Source organism: Castanea sativa, chromosome 7 (assembly GCF_040712315.1).
Source record: "Castanea sativa cultivar Marrone di Chiusa Pesio chromosome 7, ASM4071231v1".
Taxonomy (NCBI): domain Eukaryota; kingdom Viridiplantae; phylum Streptophyta; class Magnoliopsida; order Fagales; family Fagaceae; genus Castanea; species Castanea sativa.
In genome coordinates this window covers 40,503,373-40,529,854 of record NC_134019.1, presented here as the reverse complement: position 1 = coordinate 40,529,854, position 26,482 = coordinate 40,503,373, and the positions used below count along the sequence as shown (strand labels likewise).

The following is a 26,482-nucleotide window of genomic DNA, read 5'->3' as shown; positions in this document are numbered from 1 at the left end:
TGGAGCCTCCACGCGCCCTCACGCGCCGCCAGAAGTTTCTGCACTGCAGTTCACGCGCCCACGCGCCTCCACGCGCCAAACCGAGCCGCCACGCGCTGCCACGCGCCGCCACGTGCCTGCTCACGCGCCATACTGATCCTGCTGACGTCAGCCCTAGCCACGTCAGCTGTCACATCATCTGCCACGCCATCTGTCACGTCAGCCTGCCACGTCAGCAAGCCACGTCAGCCTGACACGTCAGCAAGCCACGTCAACAAGTCACGTCAGCCTGCCACGTCAGCTACGGTTGACTTTGACCGTTGACTTTTCTGGAGTTGACTTTTTGCAGTCCAGGTTCTCCTTACTCAGTTTTTCGCGTAGATTTCATTTTTGCAGTCTGTTTTTTGCATATTGTGTCTCTAAATGGATGAAAAAGATGCTTTTCTTCCTCGCCCCATCAATACTGTATTGGAGGGGACTAGGAATTACTTATCTTGGTCTCAAGCTATGCTCAGTTTCCTTAAGGGTCGCATGCTCTGGCATTGTTGCACTGGTGCAATCACTATTCCTGTGAAGGGGGCAAGTGAAGAAGATGCTGCTTTTCTCAATCGCATGATTGAATGGGATAGTCACAATCACATGATTCTCACATGGATTCGAAATACTTCCATTCCCTCCATCTCCAATTTGTTGGGCAGCTTTGATGATGCGAAATCAGCATGAGATATGTTGGCCAAAAGATACTCTACCACACACGGATCCATGAAATATCAGTTAGTGGTTGAATTGCATCAACTCAGGCAAGAACCGGGGCAGTCCATCAATGACTACTATGATCAGCTTCGCTTCATTTGGGACCAAATTGACCTTTCTGATCCAACTTGGGCATGCTCAAAAGATGCCCAACAATATGCTGCTATTAGAGATGAATTTCGTCTCTATGAGTTCCTGATGTCACTCCACAAGGACTATGAGCCCATTCGAGGTCAGCTTCTGAATCGTTGTCCTCCTCCATCTCTTGATACTGCTGTGAATGAGTTAGTCAGAGAAGAAGCTCGCCTTGCAACTCTTCGAGCCGAGGATAAGTTTAATGTTCTGGCCCTTACTCCTTCCATAGAGCAACCTCAGCACTCAGGCGATTCTTCTGGCTCCAGCAATCGTCGCAGACAGACCAATAAAAAGTTCTGCAACTATTGCAAGCGCCACAGCCACACTATTGAGACTTGTTACCATCGCAACAAATCTACTTGCTGCTGCTAACACCGAGTCTACTCCACCAATGCCTCCTATTTCACCGAGTCCCGCCTTGGATCCACTATCAACCTCTCACCCACTGACCTACAGGAGATCATAGCTCAAGCTGTTCGTATGGCTGGTAATGCATCTCTTTCCACTACTCTCTCAGTTTTACCCGGTAAGTCTCAAACTTGGCTTTTTGATTCTGCCTGTTGCAATCACATGACACCTCACTCGTCCTTATTCTCCAAACTTAACCCTACTCCACATCCCCTCAATATTCACATAGCTGATGGTTCCACCATGCATGGGAATAGTCTTGGTTTTGTTTCAACCTCCAAGCTCTCTGTTCCTAGGGTCTACCATGTTCCTGACCTATCCTATAATTTGTGTTCTGTGGGACAATTAGCTGAACTAGGTTATTGCCTTATTTTTGACTATTCTGGGTGTATTGTGTAGGATCCGAGGATGGGGCAAGAGCTTGGGACCGGCCCTAGAGTTGGGCGTATGTTTCTAGTGGATAATCTTCATCTTCCACCTGTTGCTCCGGTGTCTGTTGCTGCTGCTGCTGCTGCTGCGGTGTCTTCCCTACCTTCTCTCTCACTTTGGCACTCTCGTCTTGGTCATGCACCCTCTTCTCGGGTACAACAGTTAGCTTCTAAGGGTCTGTTAGGTTCTGTGTCCAAAGACAATTTTGATTGTACTTCATGCCAGTTAGGAAAACAGCCAGCTTTACCTTTTAATAATAGTGATTCTATTTCTAATAGTATTTTTGAGTTAATTCATTCGGATGTTTGGGGACCTTCTCCTGTTGCTAGTATTGGTGGATCTCGATATTTTGTTGTTTTCATCGATGATTATTCTCGTTACAGTTGGATATTTCCTATGAAATCTCGTTCTGAAATTTTGCCAATATACAGTAACTTTGCAAAAATTGTTGAAACCCAATTCTCCAAAAGAATTAAAATATTTCGTTCTGATAATGCTCTTGAATACACTCAATATGCTTTTCAAGCTCTGTTACACTCCTATGGCACTGTACATCATCTAACTTGTCCAGGTATCTCTCAGTAAAATGGTCGAGCTGAACGTAAACTTCGTCATATTCTTGACATTGTTCGTACTCTTCTTCTTTCTGCCAAGGTTCCTCCTCCATTCTGGGGTGAAGCTGCTCTTCATGCTGTTCACACCATTAACCGCATTCCAAGCACTGTCATCCATAATCAAACTCCGTATGAGCGCCTCTTTGGGTCACCCCCTGACTATCATCACCTTCGCTCTTTTGGATCTGCTTGTTTCGTTCTTCTTCAGTCTCATGAGCACAACAAACTTGAGCCTCGATCTAGACTTTGCTGTTTCCTTGGTTATGGCGAAACACAAAAAGGGTATCGCTGTTATGATCCTATCTCTCATCGCTTTCGTGTTTCTCGTAATGTTGTCTCCTGGGAACACCGCTTGTTTGTTGAACTCTCTCATTTTCGTTCTTCCCTCACTACCTCATCTGTACTTGAAGTTTTTCCAGAGGAGTCTCATGTTCCTTCTCCAACTCCAATTGATCCTCCTTTAGACTTTTCTATACAAACACCCGATCTTTTTAATGTCTCTTTTGGCCAGGTCGAAGATGAGCAGATTGATGACGAGCTATCCCAACTCGAGCCTGGGTCCCCCGCTCCTGCTTCGCCTGAAGATCCTCCACAAGTCCTTCCACCTCCACAAGACATTCCACCTCGTCACTCAACCCGGGTAAGATCCATTCCTACACATTTACTTGATTACCATTGTTACACTGCACTTGCTACACTCCACGAGCCTCAAACCTATCGTGAGACCTCCACTGACCCTTTATGGCAGGTTGCAATGAAAGAGGAAATTGATGCATTAACCAAAAACCATACTTGGGACTTAGTTCCTCTCCCTCCTAGACAGTCTGTGGTTGATTGTAAGTGGATCTACAAGATTAAGACTCACTCAGATGGGTCCATTGAGCGCTATAAGGCTCGCCTTGTTGCAAAAGGTTTTACACAGGAGTATGGGATTGATTATGAAGAGACCTTTGCACCAGTTGCCCGCATCTCATCTGTTTGTGCCCTCCTGGCTGTTGCTGCTGCTAGAAAATGGGATCTTTTTCAGATGGATGTTAAAAATGCATTCCTTAATGGGGACTTGAGTGAAGAAGTTTACATGCAACCTCCTCCAGGTCTCTCCATTGACTCCAACAAGGTTTGCCGCCTTCGTCGAGCATTGTATGGTCTTAAACAAGCTCCTCGAGCCTGGTTTGCAAAATTTAGCTCTACTATTTCTCGCTTGGGTTACACTGCCAATCCTTATGATGCTGCCTTATTTCTTCGTCGTACTGATAAAGGCACCATTCTACTTCTCCTCTATGTGGATGATATGATCATAACTGGTGATGACCTTAGTGGCATACAAGAACTCAAGGATTTTCTTAGTCAGCAGTTTGAGATGAAAGATTTTGGACATCTTAGCTATTTCTTGGGGCTTGAAATCACTCGTTCATCAGATGGTCTTTATATTACTCAAGCCAAGTATGCTTCTGATCTTTTGTCTCGTGCTGGACTTACGGCCCCCACGACTGTTGACACCCCCGTGGAGCTTAAGGCGCAACTCACCCCCACGGGGGGGGGGGGAAACCATTGTCTAATCCTTCTCTTTACAGACGATTAGTTGGCAGCCTAGTTTATCTCACAGTTACTCGTCCGGACATTTCTTATGCTATTCATCGGGTCGGCCAGCATTTGTCCGCTCCACGGTCGACTCACTATGCTTCTTGTTCGCGCATTCTTCGTTACACGAAGGGCACTCTCTTCCATGGCCTTTTCTACTCGGCTCAATCTCCTCTTGTACTTCGTGCATTCTCGATGCCGATTGGGCGAGATCCCACCGATCGTAGGTCCACCACCGGCTATTGTTTTCTACTTGGCTCTTCCTTGATTTCTTGGCGAAGTAAGAAACAAACCTTTGTGGCCCGCTCCGCATGCGAAGCGAATATCGTGCTCTTGCTGATACCACATCTGAGCTTCTTTGGTTACGATGGCTTCTTACAGACTTAGGTGTGTCTACATCCTCTGCTACACCTCTTTATTGTGATAATCAGAGTGCCATTCACATTGCTCATAATGATGTCTTCCATGAACGGACTAAACATATTGAGATTGATTGTCATTTTATCCGTTATCATCTTGTTCATGGTGCTCTCAAGCTCTTCTCTGTCTCCTTCAAAGATCAACTTGCAGACATCTTCACCAAGTCCCATCCTAAGGGACGCCTTCGTGATTTGGTTGACAACCTCAAGTTGGTCTCACATCCACCTTGAGTTTGAGGGGGGCTGTTAACGTACACTCATATGTGGGCTTGGCCCATTTAGATCACTTACTTGTACTGCACATTGTACTACTTGTACTGCACACTGTACTACTTGTACTACACACTGTACTACTTGTACTGCACTCATATTTACTTGTACAGCACTCATATGCCTCCTATATAAAGGCACTCATGTATATTATTTTTTTTTTTGAGAAATACGATACTATTCAATTCAGTATTTCTAACAATGGGAATCGTCAGGTGCGAGGAAGAAGGCCAGCCCATCAGCATAGGTAGGTTACTTGATTTAGTGAATCAATGGCAAAGGAAAAATGGGTATAGTGAAATCTGTGAGGTTTTCGGAGGAGTTGTCCCACAGGTGCATGGTTTTAAAATACGTGACACGACCCACAACTGTTTTGTGAGTATGGTGCTCGTTAATTGGATGACTTGGGTTTTCAGGGGTAGGCTCTCTCATATGATATGTTAGTGTTGTCATAACTAAAACTGGTGAAGTTGAAGGATATAACACTTGTAGATGTAAAATGGGGTTAGTAGGGAGAAGAAATTGGCGATCATAAAGAGATAAAAAAGGATGAAAAGCTGTGGAAACACGTTTGATCGTGATGTTGTAAACAACTGTGATTGAAACTTTCGTCTTGAAGTTGTGAACACCCATTATTGGAACTTGAGGCACAGTTTCATTCTAAAATAAATTATCGGGAAGTTTTGAATGTACACTTGTAATAGTAATACTACTTGTTCCAACCATGGCTGCTGACCTAAGGGCTTTTAATGGCGTGGACACTTTAGTCATTTCAAGGTTTTCAGTGTAAGCTCTTTTGCATGATATGTTAGATTTTTTTTTTTTAAGGAATTATAATTTGATAATTGGGAGAGCGGAGATCTGAATTCTAAACATATGTCTTTATTAATAATATTAAGAGGTGTAAGTTGAACCATAATATGATGTTTGGTATGGGAAAATCCACATTATTTTTGACATCTAAATTCTTAGAAATGTGATGCCTAGCAATTTGGATGCTTGGAGATGTAATTATCTCTATGTTTAGTTTGATTTGGGATCTAAAAAAAATCCTAAGAATATAAGATGTTTATATTTAGTTTATTTCAGAAAATCTTATAAGAATTATTAATTTTTCCCAAAATACTATATGATCTGTAAATACAACATCAAGTCGTTTTTTCTTTTTCTTTTTTTCAATCTTCCTCCCAATAAATTATGAGAACAAATATAAACTATAAATCATGGAAGGTTCAATAAAACTATATGTACATTTTTAGACCCCTGTAAACTAGATTGTTTAACCTAATTAATTAACCAATTGATTACTTAGGTAAATTATTCAGATCTAGGTTTAAAAAAAAAATCACAAATAGTAAAGCAGTGGAAAATAAAGAATACAAGGATCTGATGACCCAGAAAAACTAAACAGGTAAAAAACCTGGGGAGAATTTAACCTAATTATTCTCAAGGTAAACAAGCAAGTTCACTATGAAAGAATTGAATTTTGTACAATAGAATTTAGACTACTAACATCCTATTGCTACTTCAAGTAAAAAACTTACTACCACGACCACGTGACAGCTCCGAGTCCACATACTACTTCTTTCTCAGATCCACAACATCCACAAGTATACCACTTGTTTTTCTTTAAGTTCTTTATGCAGCATCTGAAACGATCACCAAGTTCTTGACATCAATCTTGATCTTGATAACCCTAAGTGTGTATGAAGGCAAACACTTCTAGATTTCATAAGAGATTCACACATACAGCATAAACAACAATCTTAAAACGTGGCTAGAGTTTTTCCTTTTATACTTAAGGCAAAACATAAAACCCTACATGTTATATGAGCTTGGGCTGAGTTGGAAATTCTGCTAAAAAAACATTCTGCACGAGTTTCAATCGATCGAGTCTAATTTTCAATCAATCGAGCCTTACAGAAATTGAACAGTAATTTTCTGCAATTATTCGATTCTAACTTTACATATAGATCACTTTGAGCAGCCTAAATCTAGACTCTAAGTTTTGATCATGGTTTGCCAACATTATATATTGAAGTTCTAAAATATTTAGTTTCTAAATCCTTAGAACCTAACACTATAGTAATAACATATTTAGAATGATATGTATAATACAAAGTAATTATTTAAGTTGTCAATTTAAAATAATAATTTTTTTAGTTTTTTTCCCTATTGGTTAAAAAGTAGTGAGAATGGATAAAATTGTTAGTTTATACAAAATGTAACTTTATCTAGGCATGAGAATGTGTATACCCACCTATTAAAAAGAGAATCCATATTCTGTATTGAGAGGTAGTCCAAGTACCTTGACATTTGATTCTCTTGTATGATTTGCAACTAAACATAAGAATTTTTCAACATTTTTCAGAAAAAAATTACTCCATACCAAATTAAACCTAAAGTTTTTGGTGATATGTTAGATTGAAACAACTAATTAAACTATTAAAATGGGATTGGTCGAGAGGAAAAAATTGGTGATCATAAAAAAATGAAAGAGGACAAAAAATCTGTTGGGATAGGAAATGATTGAACTATACAATATACATTGGAACTATGGAGTGAGGTTGTAATAGATATATTGCAGATTGTAAATTGGAATCAACATTGCTAAAATAAAAGTTATCTAAAAGGGCGAACAAGGTCAATACTACCGACACTAGAAGAAGCTTATTATTTGTCTTAACTACAATTTTTTATTTTTTATTTTTATTTATAAGCATTTGTCTTGTCTCAACTTATACTATTATGCGCTTATTCACTAAATTAGAATTGGGAAAAAAAATTGAATAAAATGAGGGTTCCTCACTGACGTTTTCTGAGGGCAAACTCAGTCAATTATAATGATTTGAAAGCTAATACGGCATTAAAATTACAAACAATAGAATAAAAAAAAGTAGTAAGATTAGGTTCTTGCATGTGTTGGTAAATTGTAAGTTGGTCCACTAGTATATAATATTGTTGAGTTGGTTGCTCTTGTTTAGTCAATATTAAAGATTTGAGATTTAATCCTTACTTACATAAAAAATTGACTAGTAAAAGATGCTATACGTTAAAATTATCTCAAAAAACAAAAAAGGCCAAGAGTAAAAGACTAGTAAACCTTTTGCGATGAATTATTGTCGTTGCTAACACAATTTGTCACCGCTTACCTTTTACAACAAGCACTGGCCGTTAAAAACCATTTTCAAACAGTGTTACGTTAAACATCTTTGACTAATTCTTATTTGCGACGAAACCTTTCTGGAAGAAAAGTTTTCGTCGCAAAAAATAGAGAGTCATATCTATTTTGCTTAAAAAATATCAATATAAATATATATATATATATATATAATTACAAATAAAACCTCATAAAATTTTCTGAAGTAAAAAAAAAAAAAAAAAATCTATAATTGTTAAAAACTAATAAGTGGCTACAGCCTACGTACAGTCTCTAATCTCTTGTACCCCAAAATGATATTTCCCTCATTAAATGAATGTCCTGAGTTCAACTGAAAATGATACCCCTATTACTTTGTGGAGGGGATGCCAAAAATTGTTCTGATGTTTTGGATTTAGACTTGACAAATGTTGAGCGGTCTGTTAATTTGACTATTTCTACTCTGCTTAGCAATATTGTAGAGCTTTGTTGCTGCTTTGATTTACCAATGCATTCAGTTGTGTTAAAGGGATGTTAATAGTGTTGCTCGTGCCCTTGCTAAGTTTGTTTATGCAAATAGGTTTTAGATTTTTTTTTTCTGTTTAATAAATATCACGCATTAAAAAAAAAAAAAAACAAAACAAAACTCCTATTACCAGTTAAACTGTTTTTTTTTTATTTTTTATTTTTTTTTATTTTTTTATATAACAAAAACCCATATTTGAGACCCTCTTTTTGGGCATAAATAAAAAGAAAGTCCTATTAAAGTGCTAATTGGTAACTATTGAAAAAAAAAAAAAAAGTGCTAATTGGAAAGTTAAAATTAACGCATAGGTATTGGAACAAGATTGATTCTATTTGATCCAGACACGGAATTTCATGCATATCCGATCAAAATTTATCAAGCAAGAAAAAGAGAAAAACCAAAACTGTAAAGTATCAGACAGCACTTTATTAACCACATAATCATAATATGAGACATAATTGCCAGTTTTACATCTAATTCAAACAACTTACAGCTCTCTGGCACACAAATATGACAACCAAACTTGAAAAAAAAAAAGCTTTTGCTGATGAAATAGGCATAATAAATCAATTAAAACACACAGTGCTTATTAGAAAGTAAAACACAAAGTGCTTACAAGTTACAGTCCATCTCAGTAACATGGAACATTCTCATAATCATTACGCCACACCCCACAGAAGCATCCTTTGCTAGAATAGCGGTGGCATCGTTTGCATGATCGTGATTTGCAATCGCCAAGAACTATCATTACAAGTAAAAACACAATGGCTATTAACACCAATGGCCAAACTATACGTGCACGAACAGTTTCTTTTGGTTCTTCAACAACTGGCTCATAAGTTACGAATAACTTTGGTGTGCAAAGGAGGATTAAGACCACAACCAAGAATAGCAGAACCTTGGTTAAACCATCACACCCTGAGCCTGGAGAAGTTGGCCTGCAACAGCCTCTATTGCAGCCTCTAATGCATCCCATGAGGAGCCTTACTGGTTTGTTGGGGTTGCTAAGTTTTTATGAGACAACTTCAAAGTGGCTTTTCTTTTTTTCTTGGACTAACATAAACGCAAAAATTTATAGCCAAGGGGGAAATTGAAAAGCAAATCATATCCTAGTTTAATCCTAACCATACACGTGTTGATGTGTCCACCTTTTTGGATGCCTGATCATTCTGAAGTTCTTTCATCAACATCAATATTCTCTTTTAGGATCGGTTTAGTCGAAGGAGCGGAAAAGTAAAAAAACAGAAAACGAGTAATAGATAAAAAAGCGAGAAAATGTAAGACAATTTTTTTTCATTTATGTTTAGTTGGATGAATAGAAAAGAAAAATGATGAAAAACTCAGGAGTTGTTTGGTATTAACTTCTAAACAGTTTTCAATACTTAAACAATAATAACACTTCTTACCTGTATTTTTATAACACTCAAACATGTATTTTCACAACATTAAAAACTAAACAACAATACTTAAACATTGATATCAAATGAGCCCTTATTTATTTAATGAAAAATAAAATTAGTATAAATTTATAATTTTATTCTTATTAAATAGAATAAAAAATAACCCATTTTTTTATTAAAAAATAGTGTACGGACAATTTCTTTTTTTAAATGAGAACAAGGCAAAAGAGGATGAGAAAAGAAAAGAAAAAGCCAAATGACAAGTATAAGAAAAGACAAAATCAAAGATGATGAAAAGAATAGATAATAAAGAAAGAAAAATCTGACACACATAATGTAACAAAGAGACAAAAAAAATTTAAAAAAAAAAAAAACCCAATGAGAAACATAAGAAAAGACAAAAACCAAAGAGGATTAAAAAAAAAAAAATGAGACAAATAGTCTAAAAGAAAGACATAAATCAGAGGGAAAAAATAAAGCACTTGCAAAGAACGAAATCCATGTGCACTTTACATATCGGTATATTCGTCCCCTCAAGGCCTTTTGTTTTTCTCTCAGTTTTCTTTTTATTTTAGTGAGAAAATATTTTGATAATTTTAGTGAATTTAGAGAGAAAATACCAAAATTTTACCAATTTTCTTTTCTTCCCTCCCTCTAGCCAAACACTCATCAAATATATGTATAGCTCATCAAAAAAAAAAATATATATATATATATATATTCTTTTCTTTTTTCCACCCTCTCTAAAATTCACCCAACCAAACATATAGTATTGAGATATTTTGTTTTGTAAGAGCATCATCATTAGTTGTGCTAAAAGAAATGTCATTTTAACACACTAGAAAATTACTTTATTTATTTTAATATATCATTTTACAATATACTCTCGTATCTTATTTTAATATAGAGTCATATTAACTTGTGCCCTTAGGGCATTAATTTTTTTTTTCCCTTCATTTTCTCATAAAAACTTTTCTAAAATGATTTGTTAACAATTGTCCTAATGACATTTGTTAACATTTCCCTTTAACATATCATCAATTAAAATAACCTAAAATATCACCTACTATCTATTAAAAAACAAAAAAGTAATAAAGAGAGAGGAGAGAGGTATATGAGAAAGGAGAGAAAGAGTAAGTAGAAAGGAGAAAAAAATTATTAAAACAAATTTAGTACATAGCTATAGTACAATTCTACTTGTAGAAGTGTATAGTAGCTATATACTAAAACTTTTGACACATGACACATGTGATGAAGTTTAATTTTTGATGTCTAAGGTGGCAAATGCTAAAAAACTTAATTAGTGCTCTAAGAATCGTGAGTGATACAAATACTATTGGACGTGCGAGTCAAATATAAAATGAGTAATATTAGGAATATAATTTTTTTTACAATTATTGACAAGTTAAAATGTAATTTGAGTAATATTACTTTTTTATGAATTTATTGACATTATTTTTACTAATATTAATGACAGCAGACCACATTAATATATATATATTGGTGTGGAAAGACATTGTTAGCCTTGAGGCTGGACCAGCCATTTCTCAGGAAAGACGATAAATTTTTGGCTGTTTTTGTGGTCTTCCTCTCCACAAGCTCATAATTGGTGTAGCCACGATAGATATGGACCACTGTTTCTTGTGCCAGTTGCCGACACATTATGCTAAAGTTCATATCATTATTATGAAGTTAGGTGAACACATTAACCTAAAGCTTATTATAATTATTAATTTTGATTAGAACTGTTTTAGTATTACATTGAATAGAATCTCGTTCTCTGGATTTCGTCTGTTTGTGTTTGGAAGGAGATGGTATCTTCTCGGGTTTCAAGGAACCTCCTACCTGTTGTAGGTAGAAAGCTAGCTAGCTCTTGTTTGTTGTTTTTTTTTTTTTCTCTATTCAAAAAAGTTTTTTTTTCATTGAAAAAAGAAAGAAAAGGAATATATGCCTGTCATAGGTTAATGAGTCCCATAGACCGGCCAAGGAACATGCCTTCCTATTGATTTGGCAGAGTTCTTGAAGATGAAATAATAAATTGATTTAAATGTCCATGTTGATTATATAAATTCATAGAATGGAATTCGGTGCAAAAAATAATAATTAAATAAACATCTATCAGTAGTTGAATTGTTTGGATTCGTGACATTACTCTATGAAAAAGAAAAGAAAAATTAATCACATACATACTGTAGGGTATACATGTGTGACTGAAAGTCTCACATGGAGAAAAGGTAAAGAAGATGATGAATTAATATAATACAATTAGGCTCAAACTTGTTGGCTTAAGTTGTTGAGTTAAGATGTGTTCCTATATGTTAATGGCAAGAACGAAATTGATACAATACTGAAAGGTTAGAGACCAGATTGACACAATTAAAAAATTAGAGATCAAATTGAAATATGATATAGAAGATGGCTAGGAGTAACTATTGCATCTAGCTTATTCTTTGTCATCAACTTCATAAAACCTTCTCTAGTTAGTTTTGCTAAATTCGCCAACGCAAACTTCTCTACATTTCAAATTCCATTTGTTGCTTCAGCTTTTATAAACAGGTCTTGTCCATAATCTAACCTCTCTTGTATTGGCACTCATGGAATAATCAATAATTAGCTATCAATGAGTATGATTTTAGTAACAATAAGTTCATGACACAGAAATTTACACTTTTTTTCATAAAAATAATGGGTATACCATAATTGCATATGTACATTTTTAGACCCCTTAAAACACAAATTGTTTAACCTAGTTATTTAGCCAAGTGATTACTTAGGTAAATTATTCAAATCTAGGTTAACACAAGTAAATTATATCATGTAAAACAGTGCAGAAATATAAAGAACACACGATATGATAACACAGGAAAACCAAACCGGTAAAAAACCTGAGGAAGATTTAACCTAGCTATCCTTAAGGTAAAACAGATCCGCTATGAAAGAATTGAAGTTTTATAATAGCGACTTAGACTACTAATATCCTATTACTATCTCGAGTAGAAAACTTACTACCACGACCATGTGACAGTTTCGAGTCCACAGACTATTTCTTTCTCAGATTCACAGCATCCACAAGTATACCACTTGTTTTTCTTTAAGCTCTTTATGCAGCAACTAAAACGATTACCAAGCTCTTGACATCAATCTCGATCTTGATAACTCTAAGTATGTATGAAGATAAACACTTTTAGATCTCACAAGAGATTCACACATACATCATAAACAACCCTACAAAATGTGGCTAGGGTTTTTCAATTTATATGAGACATAAAACATAAAACTTTACACATCATATGGGCTTGGGCAGAGGTGGAAAATTTTGTAGAAAAACATTCTGCACGAGTTTCGATCGATCGAGTCTAATTTTCGATCGATTGAGCCTTGTAAAAATTGAATAGTAATTTCCTACAATTACTAGATTCTAACTTTACATAAACACACACTTTGAGTAGTCTAAATCTAGACTAAACGTTTTGATCATGGTTTGCCAACATATACATATTGAAATTCTAATACATTAGTTCCTAATTTCTTAGAACCTAACAGCATATAATAAAAATGATGTAAGTACTTAGTAGTAGGTTTGTGTGAAAGTGATGTTGCTTCAATCACAATTTACTAAAAATTATGTCCTTAGCGTTGCCCAGTTATTTGTGCTGATCTTATATATGAATGTAGGACATTACATAAATCAAGAGAACCTAATTTTATTGTACTTATAAGTGCACAATTGTACCCGGACCTAAAGACAGACGTGGGCTCAGGCCCAATGAGCCTTAAACAATAAGATTTGTAGAGTGGATTTGAAACCTAGTTTAGGGGTACTGGAAACTTGATAAGCAGGCTAAAATGCCACAATCTTTGCAAATGATAGACAAATATGACGAGGAATCCTCATCGGACGTGAGCCGAAGACGATTTGTATATTGCTTGTCTTTTATGCTAAAAATTACAGTTCTTAGTTCTTTTTTAGCTAATTGATTGATTGCCCCCTTTCTCTTTCCTCTCTTTTTTTCTTAAATACTTATTCTTCTTCCCTCTTTCGTCCACGTGTCGCACAAATCTTATCCTTTGATACTTTTTTTTTTTTCCACCACCTTCTTGAAGTCCTTAAATAATAGCAGGAAAGTTGAATTCCACTGTTCAGGGGTCATTTCTCTATTAATGCGGCCAGGGAGGTAGGTGCAGGGTCTTTAATGTGGAGGTGGTAGGATTTTCCTGAGATATTTCTCTCACACCGTTGCGTCTAGAGGGTACTTGGATCCCCCTTTTAACCAATAGTTTTTCCAGAACTCTGCCTTTAATCTCCTTGGCAAATCCCAAGGTTATCGCGGGTCCGTCCTAGGGGACATTCGTCCTCAGACGGATCCTCGGACCTTCGCTCTGTGGGCCGACTTGTAATCCTAAAGGCCTTTAATAAAAAACGAACTAGCGCTCGTCAATAAAGCCCAAGACCCAAATACTTGCTCAGGTCCTTTTACTCGCCACAATAGCCCCTCAAAACTTTATTTTTCCCCATCCGAGGAGAAAAATAGAGTTTTGATCCGACCAGAATACCTCCCACACATTTAATACACCACCATGCATGTGGAGGTCCTTTTTTTCCCCAAAAAATGCCGTCTGGCACTTCGAATCCCGGAACGCGCGCATTTATGGCCGCAAGTTACACCCTGTTCCCCACGTTCAACGGTGAGATGAACATCTAACGGTCCAGGTCCCCCCCTGAAAATTTGAGTGGGACAAATCCAATTTCGAGGCAGCCTCCCGCACGTTAAAACGCTTGGAAACCCACGCCTTCATTCATTTCTTCAGAATTCAATCACATCAAAGTATCAATCATTGCCTTTTCTCTCTTGTAACCCGTGGAAACTCGCATAACCAAATCTCGTAAGTTCTTGCTTTCTTTACTCCTTTCTTCTCGGATTCTGTCCTCGGCTTCCTTCTTAACTACTTATCCTCTCAAAACTTGCATTTTCTTTTCTCCTAGATGGGTAGGTTTAAGTGCTTAGTAGATATCGCCACTGGGATGGAAGGCTTTAGGGCCAAATACCAGATTCCCAATGACATAAGCTTAGAATATTGCCCAGCAAAAGTCGTAGGTGGTTCTAGGAAAACGGGAGAGGTTATCATCCCTATGATTGCCTTCATAGAAGGTGGGATGACCCACCCTATGAGAAGTGTAACTAGAGAATACCTTCGCATTCATAGATTATGCCCAGACCAATGCGCACCCAATGTATTTAGGGTCTTAGGAAGTGTCGACACTCTAAATGAGCAGATGGGCTTGAATATCACATGGCACGATGTTGCCTTTATGTACGAATACCACAAACTCAAGAACGTAGGTTATTACATTAAGTCGCGGTCTAGTGTAATTAGGTTGATTTCCTGTTTGCCTAAGTCTAACAAAGGAATGAAGGACGACTACCTCATCGCCTCAGGCAACTGGCACGACGGCCCTCACTGCCCAATCGTATGGAGAGATCCAGTTGTGACTCCTGAGGAGTTAATTTTCCTACCCCGTGATTCAATCTCAACACCTTTAAATGTTTTATTTCTTATTGTACGCTATTGCTTCCGATTTTTCGTATTCATTACAGATCTGACCATACTTGTCTTCTTGGGTGTCTTTTCTCGCAGATAAACAGCACGTGCGCCCACGCTTGAGCCATTGTAACGTAGCCAACCTAAACCGCGTTCTCCGTTTAGAAGTCTTTGTGAGTGAAGACTTGTAAGTAAGAGCGGCTCATTTAATATTAGGATACGACCCCATATCCTTGGACTTCCAAGAGATAGAAAATGTGATTATCATGGGGGATAGGCGATGTAGGAGGATAAACGTAGCAAGGCCGCACTTTCTCGCCGACCATGATATTCCTGACGAACCCAACACCATCCTGTACACGCGGCCTATTGCGGCAATCCCTCTCTCGGCGCACTTTCAGACGACTACCGCCCTGGAGGAGCAAGTGTCCTCGTCGCACTCGTTGGACGAGGACATAGACCAGTTTTAGCTTAAGGACATCGAAAGACCCTGAGGAAACCCGTTTGTCGTACTCTCTGATGAGGAGGCCGAGCCTGCCGAGGCCTCCGGGATAGCAGGCTTGATAGTTGCATGCCCTGGCACCAGCTTCGAGGAGGAAGAGATGGACGTGCTTAAAGGGCTCATGCATAAGAGGGGCGAAAGAGTCGCCAAAAAAGGAGTAGGGGATCTCAAGTTCCTCCATCCTTGCCACCACCCCCTCCTCTAGCCGATCCTAAACCTCCCGTCGAGGAGCCCAAGAAGAAGAGGAAGGGAGAGGCCGAGGAGGCTGGTGGCGAAAAGTAGAAGAAGCTGAAACAACAGCAACAGCAAACCCAGCAGCAGAAATTGGACAAAGGCAAAGGACGTGCTCCTTCAGTAGAAAGCGGGGAGATAAGGGACCTGGCCGAAGTGCGCCGAGCACCGGCTACCTGGTCTCCCGAGCTGAAACTGGACGGGGCACCAATCTCTTGCCAGTCCAACATTAGGGCGTTCCAACAAGGCCATGCCCTCCACCTGGCCGATGCGTTGGAACGTCCCCTTCTTCTGCCCAAGGACATGGAGGCCTTGGAGAAAATGAGCCAGCCTCATCTGTTCCTTTCTTTGAAAAGGGACTTGGCCCTGGTAAGTTTCACTCCTTATCTCTATTTCATTTTTCATAATATTTAACTATTGGTGGATGTTTTTATGTGTCTGACTCTTTGATATTCTGTCAAAGGCCGTCTAGGAAGTCTTTGCTGCTGAAAAAATTCGTGGAGGATTCTCGGAAGAAAGCGGGACTGGAACTGGAGCTTCGTTTAGAAACCGAGAAGTCCCTAAGCCAGGCCCTCGCAGAAAATGAGAAGCTTACCTCTCAGCTGACGAATCTAAAAAGAGAAAGAGACGGCGCCGAGGCCAATCTGAGAACCATGAGGACCCAAGTGGAGGGGCAGCGCAAGCTTCTTCATCAAAAGGACGAAGAGCTATCTAAAGCTCAGCAGGAGTGCTTTGACTTTGAGAAGGAGCTTGCAAAGATGAAGGACGAAGCTCGTGCCTTCAAGGGTTCGCTAGAGGCCGCGAAGAAGGCTGCTTTCGACGAAGGGGTGGCGGCCACAGAAAACCAGCTGACAGAAGAATTCGCGGCTTTGTGCCGAGAATACTGCCAGCAGGTTTGGGGGGAAGCTTTAACCGCAGCAGGGATTCCCTCAACTTCTGAGTTGAGGAAGCCCGAGAACACCTGGCTTCCCGTGGACATACAGGAGATAGAAGAGCCTTTTGCTGTCACTCCTGCCCCTGAGATGGCTCTTTCTGCGCTCCCTCCAGCGATCCTAGAGCCCATTCCAGATCCTACAGAACTTACAGGTTCTAATAAAGAGAAGGAACAGGGTGGAGGTGCTGAGAAGGACCTAAGTCAAAGTGTTGAGCCCATCGTCCCTCCATCAACTACAGCAAACAAAGGAAAACAAGTCCTATCTTCCTTTGAGATGGAGTTAAAAAGCACTAAGGCCACCAGTACTTCTCAGCAAGACCCCCTTCCAAAAGCTTAGGGCCGAATCTAGGACTTCTTTTTTCTTTGTAACTAAGGTTTTCCTTGTAATGTATATCAAAAACAATTAATAAAAATCTGTCTTGTTTGGTCTTTATTTGAATTGCATTTGTTTTATTTCTGTTTTTACCATAAGAGCTCTCATTGACACACAAAGAAGGAATGAACGAAACAACTAACTCCACTTCCAATAGCTGAACTATCATAACTTTAAACAATAGTAAACATGCTTAACTTGTGCTTTACAGATTACAACTTGAAAGCATAACCTCTGCGACGCAATAATAACGCTTAAAAAACTAACTTAGAATTCGACTTGAGGCATGAAGTAATCAAGAATACTTCATCAAAATCTCCACATTAACATGATATAGACTTTTGCTAGCCGCGCATATCAATGTGATACTTAGAATTTATAACTTGAAACGTCAATTTCGCCAAGGTATAGGGTCCGAGGTCCCTATATTACCAACTCTCTGCTTGATGCTGAAGAATTTGTAACAAATCATAAGACCTTAATTTATATAAGATATGTGGTCCAAGGACTATCCCTGACCAAGTTTTTGTACAATACTTAATAATATATCAATTAGAACACGTCAATTTCCACGCATTACCAAGTTTCTGTTTGATATTTTAGAAGTTGTAATTTGTAAGCCCATATGCATTCATAATTTAAACCACGAACGACAAAAGTGCCTTCTATTAATAATAATACATTCGAAGGTTGTTTACATTTTACGGACGTTGTACAACTTTTTCATCTAGATCAACTAGTCGATATGACCCTATACCTACTACAGAAATAATCCGATATGGTCATTCCCAATTTGGTCCTAACTTTCCCCAAGCTGGGTTTTTAGCAGTACCCACAACCTTTCTCAACACCAGATCCCCGGGCGCTAGTGGCCTTAGCTTTACGTGGGCATCATACCCTCGTTTAAGCTTCTGTTGATAATAAGCCATTTGGACCATAGCAGCTTCTCACCGTTCCTCAACCAAATCAAGGCTTTTCTCCAGGAGGCCGTCATTATCTTCTGGACTAAAAGAACTCGTCCTTAGGGTTAGGAAACCAGATTCTAAAGGTATTACTGCCTCGGCCCCGTAGGTCATAGAAAACGGTGTCTCTTCAGTGGATCTGCGTGGCGTAGTTCGATACGTCCACAAAACATGTGGTAGTTCTTCTACCCATCTGCCCTTCATCCAGCCTCTTCTTGAGCCTTAAACAATTGTACCCGGACCCAAAGACAAACGTGAGCTCAGGTCCAATGAGCCTTAAACAATAAGATTTGTAGAGTGTGGATTTGAAACCTAATTTAGGGGTATTGGAAACTTGATAAGCAGGCTAAAATGCCACAATCTTTGCAAATGATAGACAAATATGACAGGGGATCTTCCTCGGACGTGAGCCGAAGACGATTTGTATATTGCTTGTCTTTTATGCTAAAAATTACAGTTCTTAGTTCTTTTTTAGCTAATTGATTGATTGCCCCCTTTCTCTTTCCTCTCTTCTCTTCTTAAATACTTCTTCTTCTTCCCTCTTTCGTCCACGTGTTGCACAAATCTTATCCTTCGATACTTTTTTTTTTCTTCCATCACCTTCTTGAAGTCCTTAAATAATAGCAGGAAAGTTGAATTCCACTGTTCAGTGGTCATTTTCCCATTAATGCGGCCAGGGAGGTAGGTGCAGGGTCTTTAATGTGGAGGTGGTAGGATTTTCCTGAGATATTTCTCTCACACCGTTGCGTCTAGAGGGTACTTGGATCCCCCTCTTAACCAATATTTTTTTTCAGAACTGTGCCTTTAATCTCCTTGGCAAATCCCAGGGTCATCGCGGGTCTGTCCGAGGGGACATTCGTCCTCGGACAGATCCTCGGACCTTCACTCTGTAGGCCGACTTGTAATCCTAAAGACCTTTAATCAAAAATGAACTGGCCCCTGTCAATAAAGCCCAAGACCCAAATACATGCTCAGGTCCTTTTACTCCCCACAGTACTCACCAATTTTGAGTTTTTGTCGTTGAAGGCAATCAAATCAGCTAAGGAATGGACTGGGGAAGCCACTGGCTCCTTTAGGTATGCATTAATGTATCTTTTAAATTCGGACCCCAATGCAATTTCTTCATTGCTCGACATATAGATTTCATTAATATTGGTTATTTCCAGATTGTCTACCAAAATGGTGCCTTGTTTCCTAAATTTGCATTAAGTATTCACATAATTTTAAAAAAAAGTGATACTACCATTAGTACAAATTTTATAATAAAAGCCTTACAAACTGATGCATCAACTTTTAAACAAGATTTTAAAAAAAATTAGAAATTAATTTTTACATTTTTGATGTAATTAAAAATATTTATTATCACGTTAGTTTGTATACCTTTTGCAATAAAATTGATAGGAACATTTTAAAATACATTTGGTTAAGCATTGAAAGTAATTACCTTAGTGTTTTAAGATGTTGCTCAATATTTCGAGTGGCAATAATATCAATCCCAAAATTTTAGAAGGGTTTCCTCACTATCCCCACTCTCTTCGCGTGGAGCCCATTGATCTTAAGATATTGTGCATAGCCACTTTTTGGAATGTACCATGATGTTTCAATTGTTGCATTGTCGTAGTGGTCAATGCCTACAATGGCATCAAGAACATAAACAACATTTGCTACTGTTCCACAAATGGGTCTGTTCCATCCAAATAAAGTTACGACCCAATTTGTGAAATACAATGATGATGCTTGTTGATTAAAGATTGGGGTAAATATTAAAAAAAAAAAAACAATAAAACATAACTAATAATATGTTAGAAAATGTAAGAAGTAGTTACGATATTATTGTAAAGTATATAGAAACATATGAAGAAAAAAAAAAAACAAAGCAGACAATGTGTCTTTTAAAAATTTTAAATCCATGGTAGTCCCTCTACACCTTTCAAACCCTTTAGGAGATTGAGACAAGGTGACCCTATCTTACCTTACCTTTTTCTTTTGTGTGCCAGTATTCTCTCTTGTTAACTCATTCAAGCTAAGTCTTCAAGAGCTCTAATTGGTTTTAGGGTGGGAAGAAGTAGGGTTACACTCTCTTATTTACTTTTTGTTGATGACTCAATCCTTTTCTTTAAAGCAAATGACAAAGGTGTCAATACAATTATACAAACTCTCCTTGGCTATTGTCACCTTTTGGGGCAGCAAGTAAATTTGGGTAAATCTGAATTATTCCTCAACCCTAATATTCTTGGACCAACCAAAGAGTAGTTAGGCCAATAGTTAGGGGTTAAGTTGGTGGATGAGCCTGGGAAATACCTTGGCATCATATTTAAGTTTAGAGGTGGAAGAATTAATGGCTTTGAGGACATTGTTAAGAAGGTAGCTCAAAAAACTTCAGGCTTGGAAAGCAAAGTTGATCTCTCAAGGTAGAAGATTAACCCTTATAAAATTGATGTTACAAGCTTTACCTATCCACAATTTTAATTGCTTTAGATTGCCTAATACAGTTTTGCAAGAAAATTGACTCTTTGGTGAATGCTTTCTATTGGGGACTTGATATCAGCTCAAAAAGATTGCATTGGATAGGCAAACCCTATGTCAACCTAGGGAAGAAGGTGGGCTAGGAAATTGGAAAAAAAAGATCATGAATGAAGCAATGATAGTCAAATAGGTTTGGAGAATTGCTCAAAATCCAAACACTCTAGTGGCAAGAACTTTCAAAGCTAAATATTTTTCCTAAGTTAGACATTTTTTTTCATGTAAGTCTTTAACTTCTTCATCATAGGTACGGAGAAGCATTCTCAAATGTAGAGAGTCTGTGGCAGGTCAAGCACTATGGAGAATAGGGAATGAGAAAGATATTCCTATCGATCATTCTCTTTAGGTACAGGCGGAACCAACAAATCTCTCAAACAACTTAAACATTGTTAAGGTTGCTGACCTCATAGATAAGGACTAGAGAACATGGAAGCTAGCTCTTCTTGCTAAACTTTACCAGAGGGATAAAATGAAGAAGGTTCTGGACATCCCTCTTAACAAGTCTCCCTTTGCAAAAGATAAGCTATTATGGCCATATGCTCTGGAAGTTACAGTGTTAAGCAAGGATATAGAGTGTTAGAGATATATTAGTCCAATGTAATAGGCCCAAGTCCATACCTACTTATACTAGTAGTCTAGGGTTTAATTGTCTATATATAATCATGTTAGGGTTCATTGTAACATAGGTTATTGTACTACACTCTTACATAATAAAGATGTAGTCCTTAAGAGATTCTTCTGTGGATGTAGTCCGATAAGGCGGAACAACGTAACCCTTGTGTTCTCGGTATTCCTATTCTATGCCCCCCTTCTGCATTCATTCTAGCATATACAACATGGTATTACACATCGCGTTACTAATATATTTAATATGATATCAGAGCCAAACTTCGCTCTTGGTATCAAACAAACATCTCAATATAGCAAACAAGATTCCTAAACACGTTACAAAGATCCACAACAGTGCCCACACCTTCTTTTAGATCTGGGCCTACACATCATACAGCTCCCACGGAAACTTCGTTGCTGCCTCGCCTTTAGGTCTTTGATCTTTCAAGCAAGTTGTGCCACTCACCTTACAAGTCTGTCCACATCAAGCCTTCGCCTGATAAAACCAAGAATTCAGACGTGCTCCACAGCATATCGTGAGAAAAACCCAGAAGTTTGGCCTCCATTGGCAGTCGCACGTGCCTCCACACTCGGACAAAGCCTCCGGCATCTCCTCCTATACGTTGTTGAAATTTCCCGACTCCCAGTTACAATTATTGTCACACGTGCCGCTCTATTGGCCTTGGCATCTCATAATATACAAAACCATGAAATTTTGCGGCCATACGCTAAAGCATGTGCCTCCACGCACCACCTGGAGATCCTCTCACATGCTGTCGCTGTTAGCACCATCCATGCGTCGAACAACTATGTTAGCATTCTTTTGATGTCATCCATGATGTCATCTGATGACGTTATCAAGAGCTACACAAGCCCTAGCCACGTCAACCCTACTCCACATTAGTGCCACGTCACCAGGATGATGTCAGCGTTTGTGCAGCCAATCCGTGACTCGACCTGGAAACCCGGAACCGACCTGGACTGTATAAACCGTTGACTTTTCTTGATTGTTGACTTTGACCAAAAGTCAAAATTTCAAAATGGCCTATCTTGCTCTGTTTTTCACGTAGATTCTGATTTTGGACTCCATTTCTTCATTTGAAGCTCTGAAATTGGTTAATTGGCACATTATTCATTGTAGTTTCTTCAAAGGCATTCTTCAAGGCATCTTCAAAAGATCTTCTCATGTTTAGCCAACCTTAAGCCTTCATCAAGCTTCTGCCTTGAGTTTGAGAGAGGGTGTTAAAGATATAATAGACATATTTGCCCAATGTAATAGACGCAAGCCCATACCTACTTATACTAGTAGTCTAGGGTTTAGTCGCCTATATATACTTGTGTTAGGGTTCATTGTAACATAGGTTATTATATTATACTCTTACATAATAAAAATGTAGCCCTTAAGGGATTCCTCCGTGGTTGTAGGCCAACAAGGTTGAACCATGTAACCCTCATGTTCTCAGTATTCCTATTCTATGCTTTCCCTTCCGCATCCACTCTAACATATACAATATGGTATAACACATCGTGTTGTTAATATATTTAACATAAAGCTTTGTATAAGGAAATGGAAGATCGAAACCACATTAACAGGGTAAGTGATATAACACCTGAGTTACAAAATACACCGTCGAAAACCCAACTTCCATTAAGAATCATCTCACTCACATGGAAAAACCTTCATAGAGGGAATCCTAAAAAAGAGGAGCTGAATAGGTGGGGATTCATATAAAAGACGCATGACCAAAAGGAAAGTTGATATGAGAGGATACCAATCAACATGGTCAGTGATGCTCAACTAAGATGTTTGAAAATACGTGACCATCAAAAAAGCTAATGAAGGCTATTGATCAAAGGCATGGTCTACGTAATGTGGCCTGTAGATGATAGAGAACGCATGATTAAAAAGAAATTTAATAGAGAAGACTAACTATCGATGTGTTCCATAATACTTGGCCAAGATGGTTGAGGACACATGATCATAGGGAAAGACAATGATCAAGTAAGGAAGATGGATGATTGTGCCCATTAAATGCAGTTGAAATCACTAAGATCGTCTTGTCATAAAATAGCATATTTTAGAAAGATGCATATGGGTTTTTATAGGCAATTAGGATGGGCTTGCAAAGTAGCTAACAACAATTGTGATAGAGAACTATTATGCTGGCCATTATGGAGAATAGATTAGGAAGAACCTATAGAGAGAAAGAGAAGAGATAGAATGCAAAAATTAACATGGATGTCTATGTCTATAGCTGAAATCCCTTGATGGTTACATGTTTTCTATTAAACTATATGTATTACAATAAATTCATTGAAAGGTATTGTAGTAGTCTAAATTTTAGGCTAATTACAAACACAGGCTTACACAATATATACACTATAAGTAGGATTGGAATTACGATGTTTGTGCACCAAATAAGATTGGAATTACTTTGTTTATACTCCAAGTAAATTAAATACAATGAACCTGGACTAGAGTTATAGAATAGACATAGAACTTGACAAGGCATCTCTAACAGTTAATATGACAAGGCTAAGAAGACATTAGAAAAGTGAAATTATGAAACTTGTAAATGTTATTTTACCATCTTACATTGCAATTCCAAACAATTGGATATGGATTGAAATTCTTGTGATATGTACATGGTAAGGAAGTAGAGAATATGCCAAGAACCTTGTAGCTCAATTGATACTTTTTTATGTATTCAACAAATATGTCTAGGATTCAAATCTCTCCTTCTCCAACTATTGTTTTATAAAAGAAAAAGGAAGTAGAGCATATACATGTTAATCACGTTAGGCAACTTACATCTACCCTCCTAGAACCTTAGGATTCAAATCTCCCCTTCGCCAACTATTGTTTTATAAAAGAAAAAGGAAGTAGAGCATATACATATTAATCACGTTAGGCAACTTACATCTACCCTCCTAGAACCTTATTTTATCCAAATTGAGGACCGCCAGAGTAGAAAAAATTTTGTTTTGTTTGCAGCTATAACATTTGACCAAATCTAGGGGGTAAGAAACCAAATGGTGCATTTCAAAAAAAATTTTGACAGCAAGGAGCTTTTAAGGAAAATTTGCAAGGAAGTAAAGATGCATCGGAAATTATGGTGCCCTGAGAGTATGCCTATAAGGTAAACAGAACAGCTGCGGTGGCTTAAACTGAAAAAACACAAAACAAAGGTAAATTGTGACGTAGCTATAGGTAAGAACTGCTCCTTTCTAGCAGTGTTTTCCGGAGATAATGCAGGGAAGCTCATAGCAGTGGGAACTTTCAAAGCCACTACCATGTATCCAATTATGGCAGAAGCTAAGGCTTGCAAGTGATCTTTATATTTTGACAAAGCTCGAAACTATTCTCAAGTTGTAGTAGAAGGGGATTTTTTTAAACTTTTGTAGAGTCCATTAACTGTCCAAAGCAGTCCACCCATTGGAAAATTGTGTTTGATATTGTGACTGTAGCTAGAATTTTGTAAGTTGTTATTTTGAGTGAGTCCACAAGGATGCTAGAGCTACTCATGGGCTTGATGTATAGATGGTCCCTTCTGATTCTTTTGCGTGCTGGGTTTCATTAGGTTTTGGAGGTGGAAAGAATTGAGTGCTTTTTGTCTCTTTTGTTATGAATAAAATTTTCTCTGTTCAATGATAAATAGAGACGGAGAAAACCTACCCCACACTATCTTGTCTTGGTGAGATTGGTATGACACCAGCTCGACTAGTGAGACCAACGGTTGGTTTGGTGCCCCAAGTTATTACTGGACGGACATAAAATAGAGCCATCAGTCTCGGTCCTTAGTGACACTGCTGCCATATTTGCTGCTACTGATATTGCTGATCCACTACTTGACCCACAAGGATCTCCCATTGTATAAGGACACTGCACACCATAGCAAAGCAGTCTTACGGAACATAAGATCAGACTTATTTTTTACCTCACTTATTAAGATGACTAAGTAGAATTTATGGCTGTACTTAAAATTACCTAGATATTACAAAATTGAAAAAGAAAGGGCATTGGCAACAGTTTCCTAGACCCTATTACTGAAAAATGTACAAGGAGTGCTTGTTTGTAGTTTTGTATTTTTTTTAATTTATATGTAAATTTGCACATGATAGAAGTGGTAGAATGTTGGTGGATGTGTCCGGACACTACCAAATCCCCGATGTGTTCATGTCAGAGACACTAGGGACATTCCTACAAGCAAGTCCTTAGTGTTGTGAGAAGGAAAAAAGTAGTTCATATTGAAAGAAGATTTATTTAATTGTAAATACTTTCTTAAGTTAAAATTAACGCATAGGTATTGGAACAGGATTGATTCTATCCGATCCAGACACTGGATTTCATGCATACCTGATCAAAATTTATCAAGCAAGAAAAAGAGAAAATCCAAAACTGGAAAGTATCAGACAGCACTTTATTTACCACATAATCATAGTTGCCAATTTTACATCCAATACAAACAACTTACAGCTCTCTGGCACACAAACATGACAACCAAACTAGGGTAAAAGAAAAGGAAAATAATATATCTACAATATTTTCACAATATTTTTACAACAAATCTTAAGTGGGAGATTGTTACAACATGTTTTGCGATAAAATAGACATAATAAATCAATTAAAACACAAAGTACTTATCAGGAAGTAAAACACAAAGTGCTTACTAGTTACAATCCATCTCAGGAAAATGTAACATTCTCATAATCATTACGCCACACCCCAAGGAAGCATCCTTTGCATGAGTAGCGGTGGCATCGTTTGCATGGTGGTGGTTTGCAACCGCTACCAGGACCTATTATTAATACTAAATACACAATGGCTATTAACGCCAATGGCAAAAGTATGCATGTACAATTTATAGCTTCTTTTAGTGCTTCAACAGCAGGCTCATAAGTTATAAATAACTTTGGTATGCAAAGGAGGATTAAGACCACAACCAAGAATAGCAGAATCTTGGCAAAACCATCACACCCTGGGCCTGGAGGAGTTGGTCTGCAACAGCCTCTATTGCAGCCTCTATTGCATTCCATGAAGAGCCTTACTGGTTTGTTGGGGTTGCTAAGGTTTTATGAGAAAACTTCGAAGTGGCTCCTCTTTTTATCTTGGATGGACATAAAGGCCAAAATTTATAGCCAAAGGTAGAATTG

General features: G+C 38.0%; 1 pseudogene; it reads right to left on the bottom strand.

Moving 5' to 3' along the window:
* Positions 1-12,044: 12,044 nt before the first annotated feature.
* LOC142644462 (putative amidase At4g34880) lies at positions 12,045-25,824 on the bottom strand (annotated as a pseudogene).
* Between the last annotated feature and the right edge of the window lie 658 nt (positions 25,825-26,482).